Below are 13,667 nucleotides of genomic sequence, written 5' to 3' on the forward strand. Positions count from 1 at the left end.
ATTATTATTATTATTATTATTATTATTATTATTATGGGAAACCACCAAAACGTTACAAGCTTAACAAGCTACAAAGATCAAGTAAACTACAAGAAGTTGGTGGGGAGCCGAGATACAATCTGGGCCCCCACTCCTCTAGCTATGGCGAACCCGATCCTGCTGAAAATGTGGGCAGCTGCCCGTGCCCCTATGTCTTGAGCCCTGGAGTACGTCTGGACCCGCTTCAGCAACGAAATAGCCCCTTTCTCTAACTCCCCAAAAGAAGAGAAGGAAAAAGGAAAGAAACCGTAACCCAAAGCCCTACAACGTGCCGCATACTTAGCCTGCTTCCGCTGCGCAGCAACCGCCACAACCCGACCCGGAACGAAGTCTGACAACCCAGATTGCGTCATAGGTGAAGACCCAGTCAAGTCAACACACACATCTACACCGCCATCCCAAGAATAAAGCAATATATCTGCAGGACGAAGAGCTCCATCACTCTCACTAGTCAGCCCAACATCAACCTCCTTTCGAGCAGAAATCCCCGACCGATAGCAAATATCCAAAAGGGTATCACGAACAACATTATGTCGATGTTTGATACCCACGATCCCAGCACAAGACACGGCATGATCCCCATAAATATCCCCATCGAAAACCCGAGAGCAAGCAGAACACGGCGTCGAATCAGAGAACAACGGAATACCCAACCGATAGCAAAGAACCGAACGATAAGTCTTACCGTTCATAGTCTGGCCTAAACCCGAGATGGGGACTGCCCGCAACCAAGCTGAGGAGTGATCCCCCTGCTGGGATTTCCAAAGGGCAACATGACGCGAAGATAAGGAGTAGGCGGATACCGCATCAGCAGTAACCTTCGTGAAATATATGTCTGCCAATTTCTTCATGAGAGTGGGGGCAGCGATTTCACTAGGGCTACTCATAAGGTCGCTCTCCACGGTCCTATTGAAAAGACCAAGAGCATCATCAAAGGCCGACCCCGGACCATCAACACCTGAAAGCCGAAGAAGCGAATCCTGCAAACCAGAAGACTGCAAACGGGATGCAAGAAAAGCATAATGCCGAACATCACCAGCTGAATAAACACCCAATCCTCCATACGAATAAGGCAAGGTAGCAAGACGCCATTGCCAGTCACCGAACCCAGGTCCCGAAGCAGTCACGATACGCTCTAAAGAAGCCCGAAGAGCCACATCAAAAGATACTTGGGCCGCTTCAAAAAGATGAGGTGGACAAGTGCGCATAGCAAAATAGAGTTTAGAAACTCCAGTGCACGCACGAAGAAGCAACAACTCACACTGGGGATCATTAAGCTTAGCTACAGCATCCATCAACACAACAGTCTTCGACACCCGTCGCGAAACCAACTCCTTACAAAAAGAGGAATCCGTACTGACTGGACCACCAAGCAACTTAACACCAAGCGCGGGACGAGCAATACCAGTAGGAAAGACACCCTCTAGACGACTGCGTGGGTCCTCCGAAGGCCAGAAAACCTCTGTCTTCTCAACATTAACATGGAGACCTAAATGAGGACCCTCCTCCAAAATCAACTCCAAGACCTTTCCAACCACCAAACTGTCACCAACGATAGTGCCATCATCCAAGTACCACGCCTGCAGAGATAGATCAAAAGAGTCCCTGATTCGACACACCAATGGATGTAGAACCAAAGAAAATAGCAAAGGGCCGAGAGGATCCCCTTGCTGCACACCTTGACAAGACCACAAGGTATGCTCCCCATAATACAACCGTGCTGGAGAAGAGTAGCAGAATTCAACCCAACGCGAAAGAGCAGGACAATGTAGCCGAACCTCACGCAACAAAGCCGAACGATCAACCAAATTGAATGCATTATGAAAATCCACCAATAACATAGAGAGGCCAACATCGGCCCCACGAGCCTCAACCAAACGATTGACAGCATGGAGAATAGCCTCACCACCTGCTGGAACCCCAACTCCAAACTGAAGCCCCCCAAAGTAGTTCCCTAAACGCGGACCAATCATAGCAGCCCCAACCTTAGAAACAAGAGGCCTCCAAATAGTGCCCACAGCAATAGGCCGAATACCACCACCCGGCTTAACAAGTGGCGTAAGAGGAGCACTAGCAATATATCCACCAAGCTCAGCAGGACACTTTCCAGCAAGAAAGAGATTAACTACCTGAGTGATAGAGTCCACCAACTCATCAGAAACAGCTACAGCAGCACCACCCAAGCAATCCAAAAGGTGTTGAGCACGCAAGCCATCTCTACCGCACGAAGTACCACGCGGAAAGCCCCTAATCTGCTCCAACACAACAGCGGAGGAAGCAGTAAGGTGATGATCAACTGGGATATCCGGAAAGGTAGGTTCCGGAACTGAAGGGTGCTTTGCTTGCAAATCAGCAAGAGTAGCATCATTGTAAGGGGCAAGACCTGAGGACGAAAGAACTCTAACGGCAGCCGTGTAGTGACCGTCAGAAATTTTTCTCTTGCATTGCTTAATATTACGCTCCGCCAAATCATGGTCGTCGTCAACATCCAATAGAGGGGGAGACACGCTAGCCAATGTGTCCATAACAAGCTGCTCAGAACCACCAGGCACACCCCAAGAACGAATAGCAGCGGTGATACTCTCTTCCTGACGACGACGCCTAACACCGGATGAACACTCACGATTACTCCGCGGAGAAAAAGTCGTGAGGACACAAAGAGGTAACACGAGCAACTGAACCCAACAAGCGATGTCATCTGATCTGCAAATCACCTTATCAAGCGCCCCTTTCAGAACCCGCGAAAAACCCAAACGACATTTGGGAGGGATGGATTTCACAGAACGCAACCGCTTAGACAACAAAGAGTCTAGAAGAGCAACATCAAAAGAAAAATGATGTTCCCGAGGCGCATCAGAAGAAGGCAGCTCGGAAGTAGGAGCTAGGGGTTTTTGAATACCATAGAGAATAAAACGGGGAATACCATCCCCAGAATCAGGAGGGTCCACAAAAACAGTACTAGAACCACTGCCATGTCGACACCTAGTACGATGAGTATGAGTCTTGTAACAATCTCCACATAGCCAAATTCCCATACGACGAAAGGTCACCTCAGCCGAAGTAAAAACCTGCAAATTGGTAGTAAGGGAATGACGGGTAGCATCCCGCACACCAAAGCAACAGTGACGATCCCGTAAGTGAGTGATCAGAGAACTCCTCACCAAACCACGCCCACCTCCATCCTGGCACCCGCTAAGACCCACAAAAGGGCAATGAAACTTCTCCACAGAAGCCGCCATATCAAAGCACTTCAACCGCACAGAATCTGAAACGGAACTCACCGAAACTTCCAAACTGCCGAAAACTGACACTGACCACCACGCAATAACCACCACACTAAACACCAAACCGCCTGATGATCGCACAGAAACAGCCCAAAACTACGCCAATACCACCACGCCGGAATACCTGTTGCTTGTCAACTACTTGTCTTCGAACAAATAACCAGAAAATATAGCCCAATTCACACCCCTACTGCTCACGAAACTAGAAACTCTTCCAAGGATGTCGGCCAAAAGAAGTAGTGTGCCAACACAACAACACAATAGGACAAAATAGGCAACAAGACAAAACAAACCTCAAGCACCAAAAACTGCACCCACACGCTCACACCACACTGCCACAGAACCGACGAACACAAAGCCACCACAAAGCCAGCAAACCGATCAACAACAAAATGTGGGCACAACCCCAAGATCAACACTCAATCACCCTTGTTGTTGCTCGCGAAATTGCAAGTAATTAGCCAGCAGAAACTCACAAAAACTGCGACATTCGAAGGCCCTTGTACACCGAAATTTCAGACAGTTTCACGCCGATAAATGAAGCTCTTACCCCCTGAACACGAATGTGAGACTCCCGGAGATCGACGAACCGTCGTTGTACCTGAATTTGCAAACTGAATTTCGATACCTGCAACCAATTCGCAATTTCACACCCAACAATAAACTTCTCTCGCCCTCTCGAATTGCCTTCAAACTCGCTGGAATCTAGTATCCCTGATGCCGGAACTGAACAACCCTTTTTACCGTCGGGACCTGCGCCACCTAAACCTTCGCTTGAACCCCTATGTTACGCTTGAGAAACGTACCTGAAACAGACCGGAATTGCAAGAAAAACTTCACCGAGAAATTGCACCAAAAACTTGCACCAATAACCTCCGTGGGACCGCTGAACGCCGATAAACTGCCGAGGAACCACCGCCTGAACCGCCGAGAAAAACTAGCTGTCGCCGGTGAAGTTGCCGTGGAACACCATCGTGCCCTAATCACCCTAGTAGAGAGAAAACGTGATAACAAAATTATATAATTTTTTTTATTATTATTATTTTTATTGTTATTGTTATATATATATATATTTTTTTTTTGACAAGAGGATTTTATATATTAATCAAACAACTATTACAAACTAAGCCAAACTAAAGGGAGACAAACCTTCTAGGAAGGACTCCCTCCACTTTAGCAGGCAAACCAGAGCTCAAAAGAGCAAAAACCAGTACCATTACAGGGAATACAGCCAATCCCTATCTCTAGTACTCACTTTCTTACCTAGGATACTCTTAATTCTGTGTCTAACATCAAACTGAATACAGCTTACACTACTATCCAGAGATGGAACCTTAGCATCCCAAATAGCTGAATTTCTTGCCTTCCAGATCTGATATACCACCTCTGCAACAGCAGCATAACAAACTCTCCTCCTAAAACCACCCACACAGTGCCTATGAGCCCATTTGAGGATCATGAACAAGCTTGTTCTGTGAGTGTTGAACCCCAACCAGAACTTTCCTACAACATTCAGTGCTGTAGTGACAGGAGAAAAACAGATGAGAGCTATTCTCTGTATGTAAGCCACAAAGAGCACATAGAGCCAGCCAAAGAATGACCCTATGTTTTGGAATGGTGAATCTATTCCATACAAAGTGAGACCAATTGGTCTTAGCCTGTTGCTCCCCTCAATTGCCTATACATGTCACCAATAGAGTATTTTGTGGTTGTCAGCCAAGAGTCAGAGTGCAGCCTATTGGTACAATCAAGCTTGACTTTACAGATGTACTTTACTGCCCCACTACCAGCAATAGAGGGCATGTACACCAACCAGTTCTTTTGTTTAACATAGACTGCATGCACCCATTTTACCCATAAATTATCTTCTTTTTGAGCAATGGACCATGCCAGTTTTCCAACAGCTGCTTGGTTCCAAATAGCAAGGTTTCTAAACCCAAGCCCACCCTAGGTTAATCCAAGCCACTGGACCAAGTCTGCTATCATCATAGGTACCATGCCAAAGATAGGCTCTGCATAGAGTTAATTTTCCTAATAACACTCTTAGGGAGGATGAAAATCTGGCACCAGTACACACTGACACTCATTAGAACTGAGTTAACAAGCTGCATTCTTCCAGCAAATGAAAGATGTCTTGAGCTCCAAATTTTAATTCTAGCAACCATTTTGTTCACCAGTTGGTCACATTCACCAGCCTGAAGTTTTCTGGTACTGATTGGTACACCCAAGTACCTAAAAGGTAGCTCTCCAAAGCTGAAACCAGAAGCAGCACTGATTCCTTCTTTGTCAGTATTAGAGATACCACAACAGTACACTGAGGATTTGCAGGGATTTGCTTGCAAGCCAGTAGTGTTTGAGAATAGGTTAAAACTTTCCGAAAGCAGGCTAACTGAAGTAATATCACCTTTACAAAACATCAAGAGATCATCAGCAAAACACAGGTGATTCAACTGAAGAGTTCTGTATGGAAATGGAATTGGGGGTGTTCACTAACTGTAGAAATACTCCATGCATAGGGTAAAGAGGAGGGGGGAGAGAGGATCCCCTTGTCTGAGTCCTCTTTTAGGATGGATAAGATCAGAAGGGCTACCATTAATGAGAAGAGAGTAACTTGTTGTTGAAAGACAAGTCATGATTAGGTTGATGAAGAAAATAGGAAACCCAAGCTCAGTCAACATTTCCTCAATGAATGCCCACTCCATTGTGTCATAGGCTTTCCTAATATCAACTTTCATCAAACAGCAAGGAGGGGTGGGAGATTGGTTATACATCTTAATTATATCTTGACAAATCAGAACATTATGCAGAATTGGATATGCACTTCTAGATGACAGAACAACAGGCTATTGGCCTGAAATCTCCCACAGCAGCTGGAACTGGGATTTTAGGAACTAGAGTAATTGATGTAACATTAACTTCTTTGAGGATTTTCCCTGTGGTAAAGAAGTCAGTAATTGCCTTATAGAGATCATCTTTGACAACATGCCAAGCAGATTTAAAGAAGTAGCTATTGTAGCCATCCATTCCAGGAGCCTTGTGGTTAGGAATTGAAAATAGAACCTTCTTCACATCATCCATTGAGAAAACACAATCCAGCAAGGATTTCTGAGACTCATTAAGTGTTGGCCCTCTATTGATAATCACAGGATTAACATGAGTTCTGTGTTCCATTTGAGTACAGAACAAGTCAGAGTAGAACTGAGTAAAGGCATCTTTCACCCCTTCAATTGTTGTGATCCTGTCACCTTGCATGTTTTGAATTGAGTGAATTGTATTGTGTCTTCTTCTCTACTTGATACTCTGGTGGAAAACTCTAGTGTTCTCATCCCCCTGAGCCAGCCAATTAATCTTGGCTGTCTGATGGAGAAAAGACATATAAGCATTGTGAGCCTGTTTTAATCTGCTGCAGCTAACTTTTCAGCATCAGCCAAGCTTTCATCATTTGGGGTGGCATGTAATCTTGCTTGGATTTGTAGTAAATTAGAGTAGAGTTTGGTGTTTTCAGCTTCAACATTACTAAAACCCTCCTTGTTCATTTGCTTGAAGTCTATCTTTAACCACTTGAGTCTCTGTAGAATTCTGTACATGGTACATCCAAACACAGGTTTCTCCCAGTTGGTTTGAACAACATCAATAAAGTTCTCAGCATTAGCCCACATATTAAAGAATTTGAAAGGCCTTTTTAAGTTATCATTTTTGTGAAAGCAAAGCAACATAGGGCTATGATCAAACTCACCTTCAGGGAGGTAGTTTGCTTCTACAGTAGGGAACAGATCAAACCAACTAGCATTGGCCAAAACTCTATCAATTCTTGAAAAAACTCTTGCCTCCCCTTCTTTCTTATTGTTCCAGGTATATTGTCTTCCAACTGTCTTAATGGTGGAGAGGTTGCAGTGGAACATACAATTCCTCATGGCCTGAATATCACCAAGCCTAACAGGGCCACCAATTCTATCCTCAATCTCCATTAGTGCATTAAAGTCACCCATAATGACCCATGGTTGACTACAGTTATCAGCAATGTGAGATAGAGAGTTCCAAAGGGGCAATCTCTCATTTTTCCCATTCATCCCATATATGAAGGTGCACTGAAAACTGACACCAGTGCTTTTTGGTTTGATTACACTATGAATGTGTTGGCTACTCATGGACACTATATCAACATCAAAAGTAGAAGGATCCCATGCCAGAATTATTCTTCCTACAGAGGAACAGCTAAGGTTGGTAGTGAAATTCCACCCTGGACAGATATTGAGGTACAAGTCACCCATTTTTGGTGCCTTGACCTTTGTTTCAAGGAGACTGAACAGTTTAGCCATGTGGGATTGAATAAACCTCCCCACCTCAGATTGTTTGGCTCTTCTATTCAGTCCCCTCACATTCCAGCAAAGGATATTATCCATTAGACCCAGGGGCAATCAACCCCTGATCTAACAGACCATCCCCAAACACCTCAGTATCAGAGTCATTCTCACCATCATTATCATCGGTGAGCCCCAGTGTCTGAAATCTATTCCTTGTGTTCACTGGTTTCAGTTGCTGGCAGTGTTGCCTGCTGAAAGAAGTTGCCTGCATGAACCCTTCTGCATCAAGAGTAGTGACAACTTGTTCATTGACTTGCTCTTCTGTCACCTGTGTTCTTTGAACAGCTTTGGGTTGCCACACTTTTTTTACAGGCTTGCTCACCACCTTGGCAACCTTGTTCTGCTTTGGGTTGTTCTTGGAACAAACATGGCTATCATGCCCAATCCCCCTGCAGTGGGTGCACTCAATGGGAAGCCAGTCATATTCCACACTTTGCTCCATTAGTGCTCCTTTCTCATTCACAAACTGAATGCATTTAGGGTAGTGTTGTCCAATTGTGACCTCAACTAGAATCTTTGCAAACATTAGCTTATCCCTATTCTTAGTTGCTTGATCAACTTTAATGGCTTGTCCAACTTGTCCTGCAATTTTAAACAAGCTCTTCTCTCCCCAATATTTCACCTCAAGTCCAAGCAGCTTAATCCACACAGGAACCTGTTTGATTGGGTCTTTAGCATAGTTAATCTCTTCAGACCATGGCTTGATGATTAATGGTTTGGAGTCAAAGAACTGAGTACCACCATTGATCACCTTCTGGCAGTTCTCCATAGTGGTAAATCTAATGAGAAACAGCCCCTTCCCCACCATTGCTACTTTGTCTACTCCCAGTTTCCCCCAAATTCGATGCACATACCCCTCCATGACATGTTGGGGAGGGTTAGCTCCCAACACATAACAAACAATTGTTGATTTCCCGAAAGTAATTTCATCCTCAATATCATCTAGTTCAATAATTGCAGGGGTTATTAGGTTCTCATTATCAGTTGTAATCTCAACATTAGGCAGCACATTAGTTGCAGTATTATTTTCAATTGATTTCGCAGGCAAAATATGGGTGTTCGCGCCAATTTTCACATTTGAATGAAAAAGGGTACGAGCATCATTACCCAATTGAAGGCCATTAATCCATTCATTGAAATCATTTCGGACCTGTGAACGTTGTTGTAGAGCAACCAGTGATGATTTTGGAGTAAGAATTTCGTGTTCCTCGAAAATCAGATCATCTGGGTCTACAATCGACTTTCCAGAAATTTCATCATCCTCCACCATTGATGGAGCTTGGTGGTTCTTAACAGTTGCTCGAGTGTGTGGTTTAGGAATTGCACCTTCATCCTGTTTCTTCGATTTCTTTCCAGAAGATTTGGGCTGAGTTTTCCGAGGTCTTCCCATGGTGACGAAGGAGGTGATCGCCTCTTCGAAACCTCTCAAACGCAGCTTTTGGTTGGTTGTGTTAGTTATTTCTGAATAGTTATTGTTATTGTTATTATTATTATTTATTATTATTATTAATTATATTATTATTATTATTATATATAACTAATTATTACGATTATTTTATTATTAAATACCATACTCCGTAATTTATTATTTATTATTTGACATGTGGTTTTGAGTCATAGTCATAACATAAGAACATGCTATATAAATAGAACATGATAATATACAAAAACTATTCAAAAGAAGTGCAAATGGAATTGCTCATGGACTAGCTGATATTGGCAGAAATATAAATGTGGAACGTACCTACCATTTGCAGAATTCCAGCCACCACAGACGGTTGAGGAATGTTATCTCAATGAACTTCCCCCTGCTATGGATGCTTGACCTCTTCTGTTTCATCATTGTCAAACTCTCAATGTTTATATGGCAGCTTTCCTTTAGTTTTTTCTTTGCTTTGCTCTAATAAACTATTTGCTTTGGTTTGGCTTTGGAGGTCAGCAAATCAATTATTTGTTGGACTTGCGTTGAAGATACACCTGCTAGCCCACCAGCTATGGTATTTGCGGTTACTGCCGAGGCTTGATGTTGTGGTTCTTTGCCGACCACTTTATTAGCCCGTACACATCTTGTCCCTGAAGTGCTACTAGGGATGCTACTGCCACTGCTTCCAGCACGGCCTCGACCCCCGGGAACCCAACAAGTTGATAGCACGTCTCATTTTCGTGCCCTAACTTATTGCAGTAAGTACAAAATCGGTCACTATTATCACAATAATTCGAATTACCTCAAACTTTAGTTTTGAAAGTCATGATGCATCCCCCGTGCCGATGTTCTTCTTCCACCCGCAGGTTCTCCGTATTTATAACTGACTGATATGCTTCATCTACGGTGGGCAGGGGAGTCTGCGCCAGTAGTTGTGCTCGGATGGCCTCGTACGGTCTGTCAAGCCCAATCAGAAAGTGATGAAGGTGTTCCTCTTCCCTAATCTCTGCGACTTGTGTGGCGATACCGCACTTACAACACCCACAAACACATTTAGGTACTCTAGCATAGTTTGCCGGTTAGTTGAGAAGCACTGAAAGCCTACCATAATACTCATCGATCCTCTCATTACCTCCCTACTTGCACGCACCTAACGTGGATTTCAATTGGCAGACCCTTGTGTCACTAGCCACGCAGAAGCGTTTCTTGAGGTGTAGCCACAGAACACTGGCATCGTCAAAATCTCTGACGTCAAAGACTCCTCTAATGTGTTTTTAATCCAAGACACCAACATAGATGATTAGCAATCCAATCTGCCAATTTGTCTGGGTCCGTTGTTGGTTCCTTTATTTTCCCATCAATGAAGCCGAATTTTCTCTTCGAAATTAGTGCCCTCCTAACTAACGTAGACCATTCATTGTAGTTTTTGGCTCCTCAAAGTTTTATCGGTGTTATGAGATTTCCTGGATCATCAGATGATCCGAGATATTAATCATTCGCAAGTTTGTCCTTCGATGGCGTTGATACATTATCATCCTTCGCCATTACACGATCCCAAACTCATTGTGTTTCTCTCGATTTTATGGAAAAAAAAAATCAGTTCTTATCTTGCTCTTGATACCATGATAAATTATAGAGAATATATTGTTTAACTCTAGAACTTGATATTGAAGGAAATAGTGCCCTTGGTCCAAGTATGCATATAATATTAAGTCTAATAAATGCGGTTCAGTATTAATTAACAAGTTAATAATTCAGTGAGATCAAGTGAGCTGAATGCCAAGCTAGAGGCCGCTTCGGTTCAAGTGATTATTTTCGAAAATGGATTTTTTTGTGCTTTATCGATTCATATCCGAGAAAAGAAAGAAATATATCGATCAATTCCGAAAAATAGAACGAAATGATCCTCTTTTCTTTTTCGAGTCGCTAAAGCGAAGATTTTGGGGAGATTGGTTACTCCAGATATTGGATATCTTTCTCTTTGAATGAGATCTCAATTTCAGCGACGGTTAATTATATTAATCCACAGCTTACTCTTGACTGAACCCGCAGGGTCACACAAATAGTACGTAAACGGATACAGTATTTAATGGCATTAAATACTCCATCTATGGATATTCGGAATCGACGGATCTTGGTTTCAGTGGGAGCTGAGATCGTCATAAGCAAGAAATGAATACTCCGGAAATGATGATATTGCCGGAAACGGAAATATGGATCGTATCGGAAATATGAATATTATCCAAGTCGTAGATGTTGCCGGAAACGGAAACATGGTACGTATCGGAAAATATTAATGGAAATGGAAATATTGCCGGAATCGGAAATATTGCCGGAAACGGAAATATTGTCTGAATTGGAAATATTATCGGAATCGGAAAATAATTCCGGAAACAGAAATATTAAATATTTGTCCGAAACGGAAATTAATTCCGGAATCGCAAATGTTAAATATTGTTCGTATCGAAAATGAATTCCGGAATCGGGAAGTTAATCGGAAGCGCGACGTACGAATTAGCATCGGACGAGACTTGCTAGACGAAGGCCCAGCACGAAGCCAGACCCGCGTCCAGCAAGCCTGCGCGCCACAAAAGGCAGCCAAGGCCACGCCAGGCCCAGCGCAAGGCCAGGCCCAGCAGGCCAAGGCGCACGCACGAGTGGGCTGCGAGCTGCGCTGCTCGCGTGGGCCGCAAGGCTTGCGTGGGCTGAGCGCTCGCGAGGGTCGTGCTCGTGGGTGTTTGTGTCCGATACAAATCCTAAATCTAAAAGGGTTTATTCAAAGATTAAATTCCTAATCCTAATAGGATAAAATAGTTAATAAGAGTTCTAATATAATTCTAATTAAGCTAATTAGTATCCTAGTAGAATTCCAATTCCTTTCCATAAAACTCTATAAATATAGGCCTAGGGTCACATATTTAACAGACGATTATTGAAGTATTCAAGGTAAGATTTTAAGCAAAAATCAGCCAAACACTTGCACCCAAATAGCCGAAAATCTAAGAACCTTAAGGGCGATTCTAGTTGGTCAATCTTAAGGCGGATCCGGACGTGCTGTGGACTATCTACGGAGGGACGACACTTGGAGTCCTAAAGACTTGTTCTTGTTCGGTTCGGGCGCAGCTAGGGAGGGCACGCTACAAAGTGTATGCATCTAAATTATGCTATATGATTATGTGTAAGTAATATGTTTCCTGGCATTATGGTTTTTCCGTATGATTTATGTTTACTCATATGTATCATAACCTAACAGATATTTCTTATTAACGTTTTCCAGCATATATATATATACAACAGTAGTAATTAACTCCTATTACTACACTAATCAGGGACTGCTAAGAGTCCTAGATATACAACAATCCTAGGTGCATCAATCCTATGTATTGTAACATACCAAGCAATGCCTTGGCCTAGTGGAAAAGGTTCCACATTCCAACCAAAAGGTTGAGGGCTCAATCCCCATCGTAAATAATATGATATGGGTTATTAAATTATGAGGGGTAGCCTCATATTTATAGAGTAGGAAATAAGGAATTAGAATCCCACTAGGAAAACAAGTACCAATCTTATTAGGATTGTAATTATTAATCAATTAGAGTTATAGGAATAATTAAACTCCTAATAATCCAATTCTAGTAGGACTAGGAAAACTAAACTTAACACCCAAGTTACTTGGCGCCTCGGATAAGGCTAAGACGCACGCCCATAACATCCACGAGGCCCACGTTTGGAGCGCGCCTGACCAGGCCCAAGCGTGCCTTGCAGTTGGCCTTTGGCCCGTTGCTTGGTGCGGCTTGGTCGTTGCTCTCCCACGGCCTGCCGCATCCCATTGCTTGCCTGGCCCATCGCACAAGGCTGGGCGTTTGGTGCTGGGCTTCGCGCCAAGTGTTGTGCGCTGGGCGTTTGGTGCTGGGCTTCGCGCCCAGTGTTGTGCGCTCAACCTTTTGCTTGTCGAGCGATGGGCCGGCTCGCTTGACGGCTTGTCGCTCGTCGAGCTTCCGATTCGTTTTCCGATTCCGGAATCTATTTCCGTTTCGAACAAATATTTACGTTTCCGTTAATATTTCCGATTCCGAAAATAGTTCCGATTCCGGTAATATTTCCGTTTCCGGCAATATTTCCGATTCCGGCAATATATATTTCTATTTCCGATAATTTTTTTCCGATACGAACCATGTTTTCGTTTCCGGAAACATCTACGACTTGGATATTATTTATATTTCCGTCATGAACCATATTTCCGTTTACGGCAATATCTTCATTTTCGGAATATTCTTTACTTTGCCTTTTGACGATTTCAGCTCCCACTGGAACTGAGATCTTTCATTTCCGAATGATCATAAATAGAGTACTTAATGAATAATATGTTCACTTAAATACTTGATCCGTTCACGTACTATTTGTGTGACCCTACGGGTTCAGTCAAGAGTAAGTTGTGGATTAATGTTATTAACTCCACTTGAACTGAAGCGGCCTCTAGCTAGGCATTCAGTTCAATTGATCTCACTAAATTATTAACTTGTTAATTAATAAGGAACCACATTTATTAGACTTAGC

This window comes from Spinacia oleracea, chromosome 5, assembly GCF_020520425.1.
Source record: "Spinacia oleracea cultivar Varoflay chromosome 5, BTI_SOV_V1, whole genome shotgun sequence".
NCBI classification, from domain to species: Eukaryota; Viridiplantae; Streptophyta; class Magnoliopsida; order Caryophyllales; family Amaranthaceae; genus Spinacia; species Spinacia oleracea.